A 12,054-nucleotide genomic window follows, 5' to 3' on the forward strand; every position below is an offset into this window, starting at 1 on the left:
GAAGCAATTCTTGCTGTACTCTCCAATTTTCTCTTAGAGTGTAAACTTTATAGAATGTTAAATTTCTCTTTCTTTTTTCCCCTTCCTGTTGCATAGATACAGCTGATACTATGTAAGCAATTATGCTGTTTTCTTGTTAACCCAGTTTAGCCAAATATAATCAGTCAGTCAATATTATTTGCACAGATTGAGATTTTTCATTCTATTCATTTTTACTATAGTGTTCATTTTAAAGTCTATCAGGTACTATTTAAATACAAACATTAAACATAGGCATTTACCCTCCTCTCCCCACTGGTAATTTTATTATTTATTTATTTATTTATTTATTTGCTTTTAGCTATTAAAAAAATCTAAAGAAATTGACAATGCACCACATTTAATTCTTATGGAACTGATTAAATGTTTCTTTTGCATATTCCAAAATATATAACATAAGCATTTTAGCTGTCATTCATTTTTGTAGTTCTATTATTGCCCAGCCTTGTAATTTTATCATCAATCTTATGATTTTTGTTTTGTTTCTAAAAGCCTCAGCTCTTTCAGTCCTTGGATTGCATGAAATCTCAGCTTTATTTTTTTGTTTTAAGATAAGTTTCTAGCTCATGCAGTTATGGAAAAATATTGAAAATTCAGAAAGCAAATGAAATACAATTATTATTATTTCATGATGGGAGCTTGACTCTCATTTTTAAATGCATGAAGCTTGAACTAATGCATTTTAGGATTTTTTTTTTCCCAACGCTGTAACCTTAATGCTATATTTAAGAAGGATGTTTGCATTTGAATTATTTTTGGTCTTTAGGTGTATTTTGGGGAGAAGTGAATTAGAAACAGCCTAAAACAAAAACTAGGAAGAGGATGATTTCTCAAAATGGAGTTCACATTAAGTCTGAGAAGATTTGAAGCATCAAGCAATTTCTAGACCAAGTCCTAAAGTGGGACTGTGGATTGTGTAATGTGATAAGTGGAACTGGGGGGAGATGGTGAGCTTTCTGGAGGGATCTGGATTGGTAAGAGCTTGGAAACATAGATCAGAGTTACACTGTTACTACATAAATAACAAAGGTATGTTATTATATTATGTCTGGTATGCTTAAAAATAATATTCTGTTTCCTGTAACTCTGCTTACTTAACTCATCACTTGTTTTGTCCTTAAAAAAAAAAAAAAAAAAAAAAAAAAAAAAAAAAAAAAAGATAAGGCAGGAGCACTACCTCAGCTAAATCTCTTAAAAGCCATGGCCTAATGCACAATGCTTTCAAAGTGGTTGAAAGAGTATAGCTTCCTGGAAAGAGCCTTATTATTTACTGCCACACTGGCCTACTCCCCCTGACAAATGTGAAGGAGGTGGCTTGGGTCAGTGAAAGGTATGCCTTTGGGTTTTATTTATTTTATTGAGCCTTTGGTGAATACAATCAGTAAAGCTGGGCTGTCTCTCATTCCAGCGGATATCTAGCATGTAGCAACAGAAAAGGGATGTATAAGCAATGGCCATACCCTGCTGTGCCCAAGGTTTCTTAAATGCAGATTCTGCTATTTGGGCCCAGTGGATAATTCCTTCAAGGAACTCCTCCCATTCTTAGAGGACAGATCTGTCATGTTCAACCAGTGGGGAGGCCCAGTTCAAGGTACCCTCTTTCCACCCATTTGGAGGCTTACAATGTGCATTGCCTTTAACTGATTCCTGGATTAGGTTATGGGTGGGGCTAGGAATGAAAGGCACTATTGTATAAGAACCCTCCTGAAGCAATGCCAGTCCCCATTGTACTTTGTAGGTAGTGGTAGAGGGGTATGGGACTCTGTGGGATAGGTCAATGATCTCCTCCAAGAGCTGCTGCACCATTGATATGTCACCTGGGACTAGAGAGATTGGTTCTTTGCCAGCAGCTACTCCACCTGGACTTCCAGAACTTGTCAGTGAACCAACTTGCCTCTGCCTATTTCTGTCCAACCTGTGGGTCTCCCTGAACCAAAGTAGGCAGGTGTGGGGACACTGGCATGGAATTGGGTCCCAGGCTGAGTCCTTTTGCCAATTGGGGGTGTCTGGGAAAACTATCATGCCAGAATATGGGTTGACTAGGGTCATTGTGAATAGAATATGTGGTCTAACTGGGTCAGGAAGCCCTGGATCAGTCCAAGAGAAACTAGTAGATTAATCCTTGTCTAGGAGTGAGCAAATCAAGAAGCCAAGAAATCAAATACACTGAAGTCCAGGAGGAAGCCAGGTCTAGAAACCATGATGGCAAGCACAGAGTGGAGCTAAGGAACAAGCCAGAGGGAACAGTAAAGCAGTCTTAGGTCAGGTTGAGTCCTGTTGCCAGAACAGTTCCTATTTTGGTTCAGTACTGTTGCTTCAACAGCAGCTGCTCAAGGGTGTAAGCTTTGTGACATCCTTCTGGGAGTTTTAGCTGGCTCAGAATGTGCAGTAATGGACCTTCCCTTTGGCCTGGAGATAGTGAGACACGGGAAAAGTATGTGTTGGGCTGTCTTGCCACAGCTACATCCAGGGGCACACCTGATAGAGGGAGGGGTTTGGGGAAAGGGGGAGGACTCTTTAATTAGAGAGGCACTCAGGAGCTGCTCTGATTAAAGCACCCACAATGTCTCATCTCATGTATTCAGCATCCCATGCTTCAAAATGGAGGCAGGCACTTTAACTAAAGCTCGTTCAACAAGCTTTAGTTAAAGTGCTCTCGCCACCATTTTGAAGTATGGGAACCTTGAATACATGTGATGCTGAGGCTGCTGGAGCATACTAATTACCACACTCCAGCAGACTGAATTCATTGAGGGCTGCAATGCGTTCTAATTGGAACACATCAGAGCAGGCATTGGACATGTATGTATAGGTGCCTGAGGTGTCCAGAAAGCAGCTGGAAATGGAGGTGTACTGTTGGACCCTGAGAGGCACCTTGCCACATACTTAGAAAACACATCCCTCTGCAGAGTGTGTCATCATGAGATGCAGAAAGATCACAGGGCTCTAAACAAATGCTGTGTCCTTGGCATGTTTATCCAATCAGATCCATCTCCTCTGGGTGATGGACTGCAGCTCCCATTTCTTCTATAACCTGGAGAAAAGGAGGGTTGCCAAGAAATTAATCATCTGGCAGAGGATGGCATCCCCCAAGGATCCTGAGGAGCTGTGAGCAAAGACAAAAGCCTTCTACTCAGCACTGTTCTTGCCAGTTCCAACTGATGCCAGTCTGCCAGGTCCTGTGAGAGGGACTGCTACACATCAACACTGGGAATTGGGACTGACTAGAGGGTTCTCTCACCCTGGCCAAACTATTGTAAGTCCTCCACCTGATGACCACTTAAACATGTCTGGGCATCAGTGGCTTGACTTGGAAGTTCTACCTTATATTCTGGGATGTTCTTGAGCTGGACTCAGCAGATTCATAATGCTTTGAACATCTAATGGTGAACATGACTTTTGTAGTCACGTGCTTGTAGGGGAGTGACTGACAATTTTATAATGAGACATTAGATCAGCAAACAGGACCTAGCATCTTGTCTACATCCTGGAATCATCCTAAAACATCCTAGATACTAGTCATTTATGCATGCTGCTTTCTGACCTAAAACATCTTAAATTGTTTTTGTAAAATGGAACAGCTTCAGGTAGAAACAATTAGTTGTTTTTGGATTTACTTCCTTAACAATCAGGAAGAGAAGGGGAATGGGAGGTGTGGGTTATATCTACTTGTTCATGGGGGATTACATTTTAATAGGGAAAGTCTCCCATACTGAGTTCTATAATCAAGAGTTATTGGATAAAGGGGATGGGGGGATAGCAGCACTTTTTTCAGCTGCATCTTGGAAGAAAGCAGTGACACCTACTTGGTTTTTGAAATAAAGGTCTTATGTGACTACCTTCAAAAAAGGACTCAAGACTTTGAATCCACAGTGAATTCAAGTGCCTTCTTAGGGTGTGTCCACACACGCAAGCATGTGTGCTTGCAGCAGCTCAAATAGAAGTGGTGCAAATTTGAGCCAGATCTTTTTGCTTCAGCGCACGTGTTTGGACATGCACTTTGTTATGGAGCAAATTGTGCCACTTGGGGCAAAATAACCCTGCCTGGCTCCGCCTGGATCTTCAGTCAGGGGAAGCTAGAACCCCGGGCCAGCACCTGTGCTGTCCCCAGCAGTATAAAAAGCTGCCCTGTCCTGGTTCCAGCAGTATAAAAAGCCACTCTGGCAAGTAGCTCAGGGCTACTAGCTCTCAGGAGCTTCTGTGGCCCAGTCAATTGGTACATGGGGACACTAACCCTTGTGCCAGCTAGACGGCCGAAGCAGCCCTTAGAGTTCCCTACACCCTCTACCCACTGCAGGGGTCTGGCAGTGGGGGATCCTACCTGGCTGTGACCTGCTGTGCACCTGCCAGACCCAGATGGGGACTGCAGAGCCAATAGAGGCATCTGACCCTCTGGGACAGCTGCCAGTGGACTGCGGTTGCAGGGTTGGCTTTTGTGCGGCACTACTGTCATTTGTGCCCCCTTCCCAGCCATCTGGGCAGCTATCACCCAGAAGATGTTCTGGGTGTGGTGGCCTGCTTTGAACTGTCAAAGCATGTCCTCTTGGCCCCATTTAGCCAGGAGGTCAGCCACAGCCAGCTGGCTCCAAGGTGCCAGCTCTGAGCAGGCACGGTCCTGCCACTGGCCTCCCTAGTAGGAATTCTGGTGTTCCCTATTGGAAAACTGAAAAATCCCTGATAAAAAAAATCCCAAAGTTACTCTGTAAAATACCCCCAAATCCATGTTCCTCCATAGGTAAAACAAAAGAACACTATAATGGTCATGGCAGGGGGAGGAAGGCATGGGAGGGGCTGGCCCCGGCAGGGGGAGGGGACCTCGGGGGGGTTGGCAGGGGGAAGAGCCAGCCACAGCAGTGGTTGGGGGCCTCAGGGGGGCTGGCAGGGGGAGGGGCCAGCCCTGGAAGGGTTCAGGGGCCTTGGGGGGTTGGTGGGGGGAGGGGCCAGCCCCGGCAGGGGTCGGGGACCTCAGGGGTCTGGCAGGGGGAGAGGCCAGCCCTGGCAGGGGTCCAGCGGGCTGGGAGACTGGGTGGGGATGTCGGGGTAGAGCAGGGCAGAGCCACGATCTGCAGCCTGCATGCTCCAGGCAGGGGTGCACAGGCATGGGATTGTGACTCTGCCTGTACTCCAGACCAGGCTGTCGCTGCTGCAAGGACCCAGAAGACCTGTGATGTGTAGCCTGCATGCTCTGGACAGGGATGCACAGGCAGCAGATCATGGCTCTGTCCCCAGCTGCTAGCAGTGGTGATAGCCTGGTCTGGAGCAGAAGCAGAGCCAAGACCGCTTGCCTCCGCACCCCTACCCAGAGCATGCATACTGCAGATCACAGCTGTGCCCTGGCTCGGGAGCAAACTGCCCCCATCGCAAAATCCCAGTGGCTCTAGAACAGGCCTCTGCCCTGCTGGTCTCCATGTCAACCCCAGTCTTGAGCTATCACAGCACAGCTGTGGCTGGGGCCTCTCCCGTCATACGGACAAGGGCTGCTGGGAAATGGAGTCCGGTTGTTGGCCAGATTAGCTATTTTGCCCACCCCGGTATAATAAGTCATTAAGTCACATGACTTCCTCACTGCTACCCAAATAGAAATGCTGCTGCAACTGTTAGGCAGATGATTTTAAATTCTGAGTGCACCAAGAATCAAAGGCAGAATGGAACTGTACCCTTAGCTCCCCTGGATCCACCCTTAGACATACACTTTTCTTCACCAAAAAATATTTATTTCATATAATACACATGCACACACATGCCTCTATGCCTCTATAAACCTAGTTGTGGTTCACCATGGTTCACTTGACAGTCCAAGACACATCTTTACAGTTACACCATTGTTATTCCTGTTACAATGGCTGTACCATGCTCTTCCATGCTCATGCACTTATATGTTCATCCCCTTCACCTTTATCTGTAACAGTAACACAAAGGACTACCTCTACATCTCCTTTCCCATCCACATGTGTACAGTTTGCCTATGTCTATCTTGGACAGCTCCCCTTTCAGTGTGCTACTATAGAGCATTGAGTTGCACGGCACTCTGAAATTTAATGTATAGGAAGCCTAGGAAATTAACTCAGGAAAGTTGATTGTGCTTTTGGAAGCCAGAGTCCTAAGTTTAGCTGTTTTAATGCTCAACACAGTGAGTCCTAAATCTCATGGATGTGGTGCAATGACTGTGGCCCTTTTTGTGGTTGCAGGAAATTTGTGAGTAAAGGAAACTTCAGTTCATTGCTCCATCCAAAGAATAATAGACTTTATTGTTAGTATAATTTAGCAGACATGAAATAACAGCTCCACTTTGCTGAACTCTTTTTCTGTGCCCTTGCTGAGCTATTGTGTCTTCCTGCTGTTGCAAGTCCTTGCCTGTCAGTCGAATTGTCTGCCATGCTCTGGCATGACTATTTATAGCTGGAGGAGTATCTGGTGCTTTGCATGAGGCATCACATTAGCACAAATTATTGCTAGCTAGTGGTGACATTCACCTTGGATATGTCAAATCATGCCTTCACTCACCATCTAAAGCACTTGCCACCTGTCAGAAAGTTAGTCAATGTTTGGTAACTGCTGATCCCAAAGTGATAAAATCTTCTTAACCCTAGTAAGAAGTGAACCAAACTGCCCACTGAAATTCAAACTAAAGCAAGTCTAGTTTGTTTTTTGAGGTTTCAGAAGGCATGGTTAACTCTTACTCACATGTATTTACCATGTTTTGGCCAAAAACAGTGTGGTGGTATTTTTGTGTATTTTTTTTTTTCTTTGAAGAGCTTCAATCATCCATTCTCCTCCCCTCTCTCCCAAATGAAATTGAATCAGTCTTTGAAGGGGATATTTTTTTACAATTAAAATTATTATAACTGTTCTGTGTATTTCTAAATTCTTTCAGATTGCTCAGATATATCATTTTCTCACTGAATCTCTAACTTTTTCTCTCCATTTGTTTTCCTTTAGATGAATGAGCAAAACTAGAGAGGACTGCAGCATTTCTAGCTAATTTGCATCTGTTTCATCTCATCAAATCTTTATAGATTTCCAAGGAGTTCATCCGATATCTATCTCTTCTTCTCTCCTGAAGAATATCCAACAACACTTTGTTGTGTCTTCCATTTTCTCCTGCTGGTTTGTCTTACTACAGTAACTTTTACCTAGCTCTCAGAGTTAAGTGATTCCCTATTAGAACAGTCAGCACCAATCAATTAAAGCAAATTAAGAGTGACAGGAAATGCACCAAAGAATACATGAGTAAACTATTGGCAGTTAAACCAGATTTTATAAAGAACATGAGCTAAAAGTCCACCCCAAATGAGATAAAAATGTTTTAAATATTAGGTGTAATAAAGGCATACTAATCAAATACAGAGAAAACTTTCATCCATTTTCTAGAAACTGGAAACTTACATCAGACTTTCAGCTTGCCTTTTCAGGAACAGCACCCTATAACTATGCTTTGGACTTCTGCTTGTTTGAATGTTCCAGATCCAAAAACATGCTGGTGCAATTTCTTGGGGGCATCCCTCCTGGGCTACTCCTTGAAACCTTGGTCTCCAGTGTTCTTGCAAAAGCATCAGGGAAATAACTTTGGAGTGGCATCACCAGTTTGGATTTGGTGCATGTGAGCTGGAGTATTTATAGGGATCAATACCTGAAGTTCAGCATTGATGCTGAATTTTGTGAGGTTTAGAACCTTCACAGTAACAGGAAGTCATAAAGGATGCTTCAGAACGTTGGGCAAGATCCTGTGGATATTCTGTAAAGATCATGTCCAAAGACACTATAATCTAATCTGCTCCACGTTCTAATTATACACATGATGTTGCAGTGATGCTACAATGTTCTACTCTCCTGCAGGTTTAAAAATGGCCACTAGGGTATTTTAACTAAAGTGTGTTGAATGAGTTTTAGTTGAAGCTTCCTGCAGCCATTTTTAACTGCTCAGGGGCTTAATATGCATGATACTGCAGTGTTTTAATTAGAGCGGCTCTCTAAGAACCACTCTAATTAAAACACCCTCAGTCCCACCCCCAAGCATGTGTATAGGCACCCTAGGGTTCTGCCTTCCTTTGGTTTAGTAGAGAAGCAGTTGTAAGATGACAGAGAATCCTCCATTGCTCCCTCCCCCTCCTCCTGAGATTTTTTTTTTTTTTATATTGGATGAATATTAGCCTTCTCCTGCAGACCCTCCAGTATATAGGTAAAATGAGAGAACTCTCTTAAATATACATCTTGTTTAAGGCTAACTTGTGGATGGCTTGATGGGTCTGAGTCTGTTTGTGCATGTGCGCACACATACATATACATGCACGCATTTTTCAACTACATATGCATTTGCACTTCCAGGTTCTGAATGAGACCCATGAAATATAATTAAAATGGATAGTTTTGTCTCAGTAAAGGGAGTAAGTATTTATACTAAATATTTCTCTTAAAATATTTCACTTGAAATTTACAACCCAGCTGTTTCATATCAGTAGATTTATGTGTCCAGAAATTTAGAAGGTGATCCAAATGAACCAAAACATTTCCAAACTTGCAGAGGTTTGATCATCACTTTTACTAATGTGTTGCGGAAACTAGACTGTGAAAATCCTGTATTCTTTGGTTTGTTTGGTTTGGGTGTTTTTTATTTGTTTTTTATGGGGGGGGGTGTTGTGAGTTGAGGGGAGGTTGGTCATCTTGTTTAACGTGGGTTTTTTTGTTTGTTTTTTTTAATCCATGGTACCTGAATATGTGCTGCCATTGGTCTTCATCTTTACTTCAGAAAATACTAATGATTTAAGAGGGAGACAATAACACAAGTAGGAGTGGTTGTGACCAAGGGAAGAGTATAAATAAAAAGGGCATAACTTGACCTAGTCAGAATTTTTCTGATGAAACTGAGTTTTGCTGCAAAAATACAATTTGTTCAAATTATAATGTTTTCCCCCAAACTTCTCACATCCAAGGCACTTCTGGCATATCCAAAGCAGCTTTATTGAACTCTCAAGAGTTCTGGGGTTGGGGCATGGGAAAAATTTTGTGCAGTTTCTGGGGCAGTCCCATCATTCAGACAGAAAGCCTCAGACACAAATACAGAGGTCCCCTCAAAACCAAAGATCCTGCAGTTAAACTCTCAGCCTCTTGGCTTGCAAGCTGAACACTGAGCTCACAGGGGCAGGAGCAGCATAGTTTTATCTGCAAGGAACCTGGAGCCTCCAGGAACCATAGTTCAACCTAGGGTTTCTACACTTATGAAGACCTTGAAGGGTTTGAAAGTTTCCCTAGTTCTGTGGCAGTTCAAATAACAGATAAGGATATCAATTTTATGAAGCAACTGTGGGTCCCTGGAAGCATTTTTTTTTTCTTTAGAAACACCTTGTATCAATGGTTTTATAATGAAACATCTTTTGGAATTTCCAGCTTGAGAGAAATTTCTGAATGTTGGTTTGGGCCCAGTTCAGACTGAAACCAAATTAGAAAGAATCTGATATGTATTATGAACCAAAAATCCTGACTTTCAGTTAGCAATATGTTCAGCATCTCACTTGAGTGTTAGCACAAGCTTGGAAAAACATAATAGAAAGTGTCTATGGGCCATGCAGCTATTATTCCCATGCTGTTAATGTGTTTTTAGGAGGCTGTTCATTATGTTTCCAACTGGCAGTTTAGATCAGACAAAAACTAGAGTCTATCATTGTGTATTAAATTTGTGAAGTGACTATTCTATTTCTGAAAAGTGTCACAATGCTTTTGTTTTAAACCTTTTAGAGAGCAGTGACTCTCACTGCCTTAGGATTGTGTTTTGCTACTACTGTTGAATACTACCTGGTTTTCTTGCCAATAGCTACATTAGTAGGGATTTAGGCTTGCCCTGTGAAGAGTTAATATATTACCTTAAGTCAGGGTGCATTCTGGAATTGTGATCTCAGGCAGGGCTGCTTTCAGTTATGGACACAACCATTCTCTTGCCAAACCCAGAAATGCATCACTATAGGGGTGCACCCTTCCTCACCCCATGACTGCTGTTTATCAAACCATTTGTCTCTGGCATGCTTGAAAGAGACCCTGGGATAGCTTCATTACCACACTTTTAGGACTGGAATGTTTGAACAGGAGCAGATGGGCAAAGCAAGCTCAACAGCAGTCCTTTCTGAAAACATCTGGCACATAATATAAGCATAGTCCCCTAAAAAGGCTATCCTAAGGCTTCCAGAATTCAGAAAGAAAGGCAGATAAACAACAAAGAGGATGAGTGCAAGAGTAAAGGATAAAGCAGTCCTCAAAGTAGTAGACCAAAAATGGAGTGGCCTTACCATGGTCTTTCCCTGAAGAGATCCAAGCTGAGAAGTAAACAACTTTTACAGCAATCAAAAATTATTATATTTTTTTCCTGATTTGGCCTAGTCAAATTCTGTTGTTTCCTACTGTGCATCCCTTTTCCAATGTTTGTCTCTCCCTAAGCTAGCTACTTTACAACCACAAACAAAAAGGAAAATCATGATCTAAAGCAAGAGGGAGCAAGTTAACAACAGGATATGAAGTAGTAGTAATCAAACAGGGTATTATGTGCCTCTAAAGGAGCTTGCTGTGCAAATTTATGGTGTCTTTCACCCCTCTTTGTCTCTCAGCCAACTTTCATCAATAAGAGCACATAGCTTTGTGGTAACTACTGTGGAAAGACTTAACTGCAGTAGGCTTTCATTGGTTGAGGACTTCTGGAGGAACACAGTGTATCTAAACCCAGTGGGTCCCACTACAGAGTGAACAAGGGTGGTTACACACAGTCATGTCCAACATTTAAACATGATCAATGTCCTTTTTCATGAAGATCATATTGACAATATTGAGAGAATATTAAACAATTCTGTGGACTTGTGGACATTTTGCCTATTCTGAAAGGTAAATCCAGGCACAAAAGAATCTGCTATATGATCAGCTAAAGCAGAAGGACATTATACATGGGCTTGCATACGTAATGGAAAAAATTACTCTTCTTTCCATCTAGTTGCTAGTCAAGCTCATTTCCTCTGGCCATTCTGGAAGAAAGTAATGGAGAACTGTGGTAAAGAATAAGCATTTCTGTATTAATCTTGCACTGCCTTTTAGAAGGGAGATACAATTAATACAACACAAAATAAAAGTCTCTGATTTCTGGGCTATCTGGACCAGTTTCTTTTCCAAACAAATCCTATTCCACCCTCTTTGCACTCCTCATGTGATCCTATTCTGCTCTTCTTGAGTCCCTAAAAAACATATAACACAAAAGGTAGAAAGATCCTCCTCCAGCTCACTGTTTTCTATAACTTTATTTTATGGCTAAAATGGTAGCAAGTTAGAAAAACAGGGACATCCTTTTCAGGGACTTGGGCAGAGTGGCATAGGCTCACATTTAAGCACCTAAGTTCTTTTAGGCACCTAACAGGTAGAATAGAATCTGGGTCTTTGTCTCTCTTACCTGCACTTAAGAGCTATTTACAGAGGAAGAAGGGCTGAGATTGGTGGGAAGAAAGCAATGGAGAACTATAGACAAGTGGCAGTGATCTCAGTAGGCAAATATACAGAAGTGCAGCAAAGCTTCAAACATCAAGGTAGACTGCCAGGGAAGATCTAGAATAGTGTTTTTTTGATTTGTGTTTTAAGACTAAAACTAGTAACAGACTAAGGGCCTTGTTACAAAGTAATTTAAGAGCTCATGCAGCTCTTACCCATGGATTGTTTGCACATTACACCTGCAACTGTTTTAAAGCGCTCTTTATGCATTTTAAAGTTACACCACTCCAGAACAGGAGTAACTCTGATCCTTGCTATGAAGCTCATGTTGCACTAAGGTGTTGCCCTTCTGCAGTGTAAACACCCCACCTGCCCCGCTTCCCCGGTTCAGCTCCACTGTCCTCTTCCCCTCCCTTCTCCCACTTGTGGCTACCTATGCCATCTGTCCTGGCGAGCAGGCAGGGAAGGGTTAACCTGCCTGCTCAGAAGAGCAGCATCAGTGGCCAGTCAGGCAGGTTAACCCTTCCCTGCCTGCTTCCCTTGCTAAGTAAGTAATACCCC

General features: G+C 42.6%; 1 long non-coding RNA gene across 1 annotated transcript in view; it reads left to right on the plus strand.

The window, feature by feature from the left end:
* Positions 1 to 12,054, plus strand: part of LOC109282221 (uncharacterized) — a 75,460-nt gene that overhangs the window by 46,631 nt on the left and 16,775 nt on the right. The window lies entirely within an intron of this gene.

This window comes from Alligator mississippiensis, chromosome 5 (genome assembly GCF_030867095.1).
Source record: "Alligator mississippiensis isolate rAllMis1 chromosome 5, rAllMis1, whole genome shotgun sequence".
Taxonomy (NCBI): Eukaryota; Metazoa; Chordata; order Crocodylia; family Alligatoridae; genus Alligator; species Alligator mississippiensis.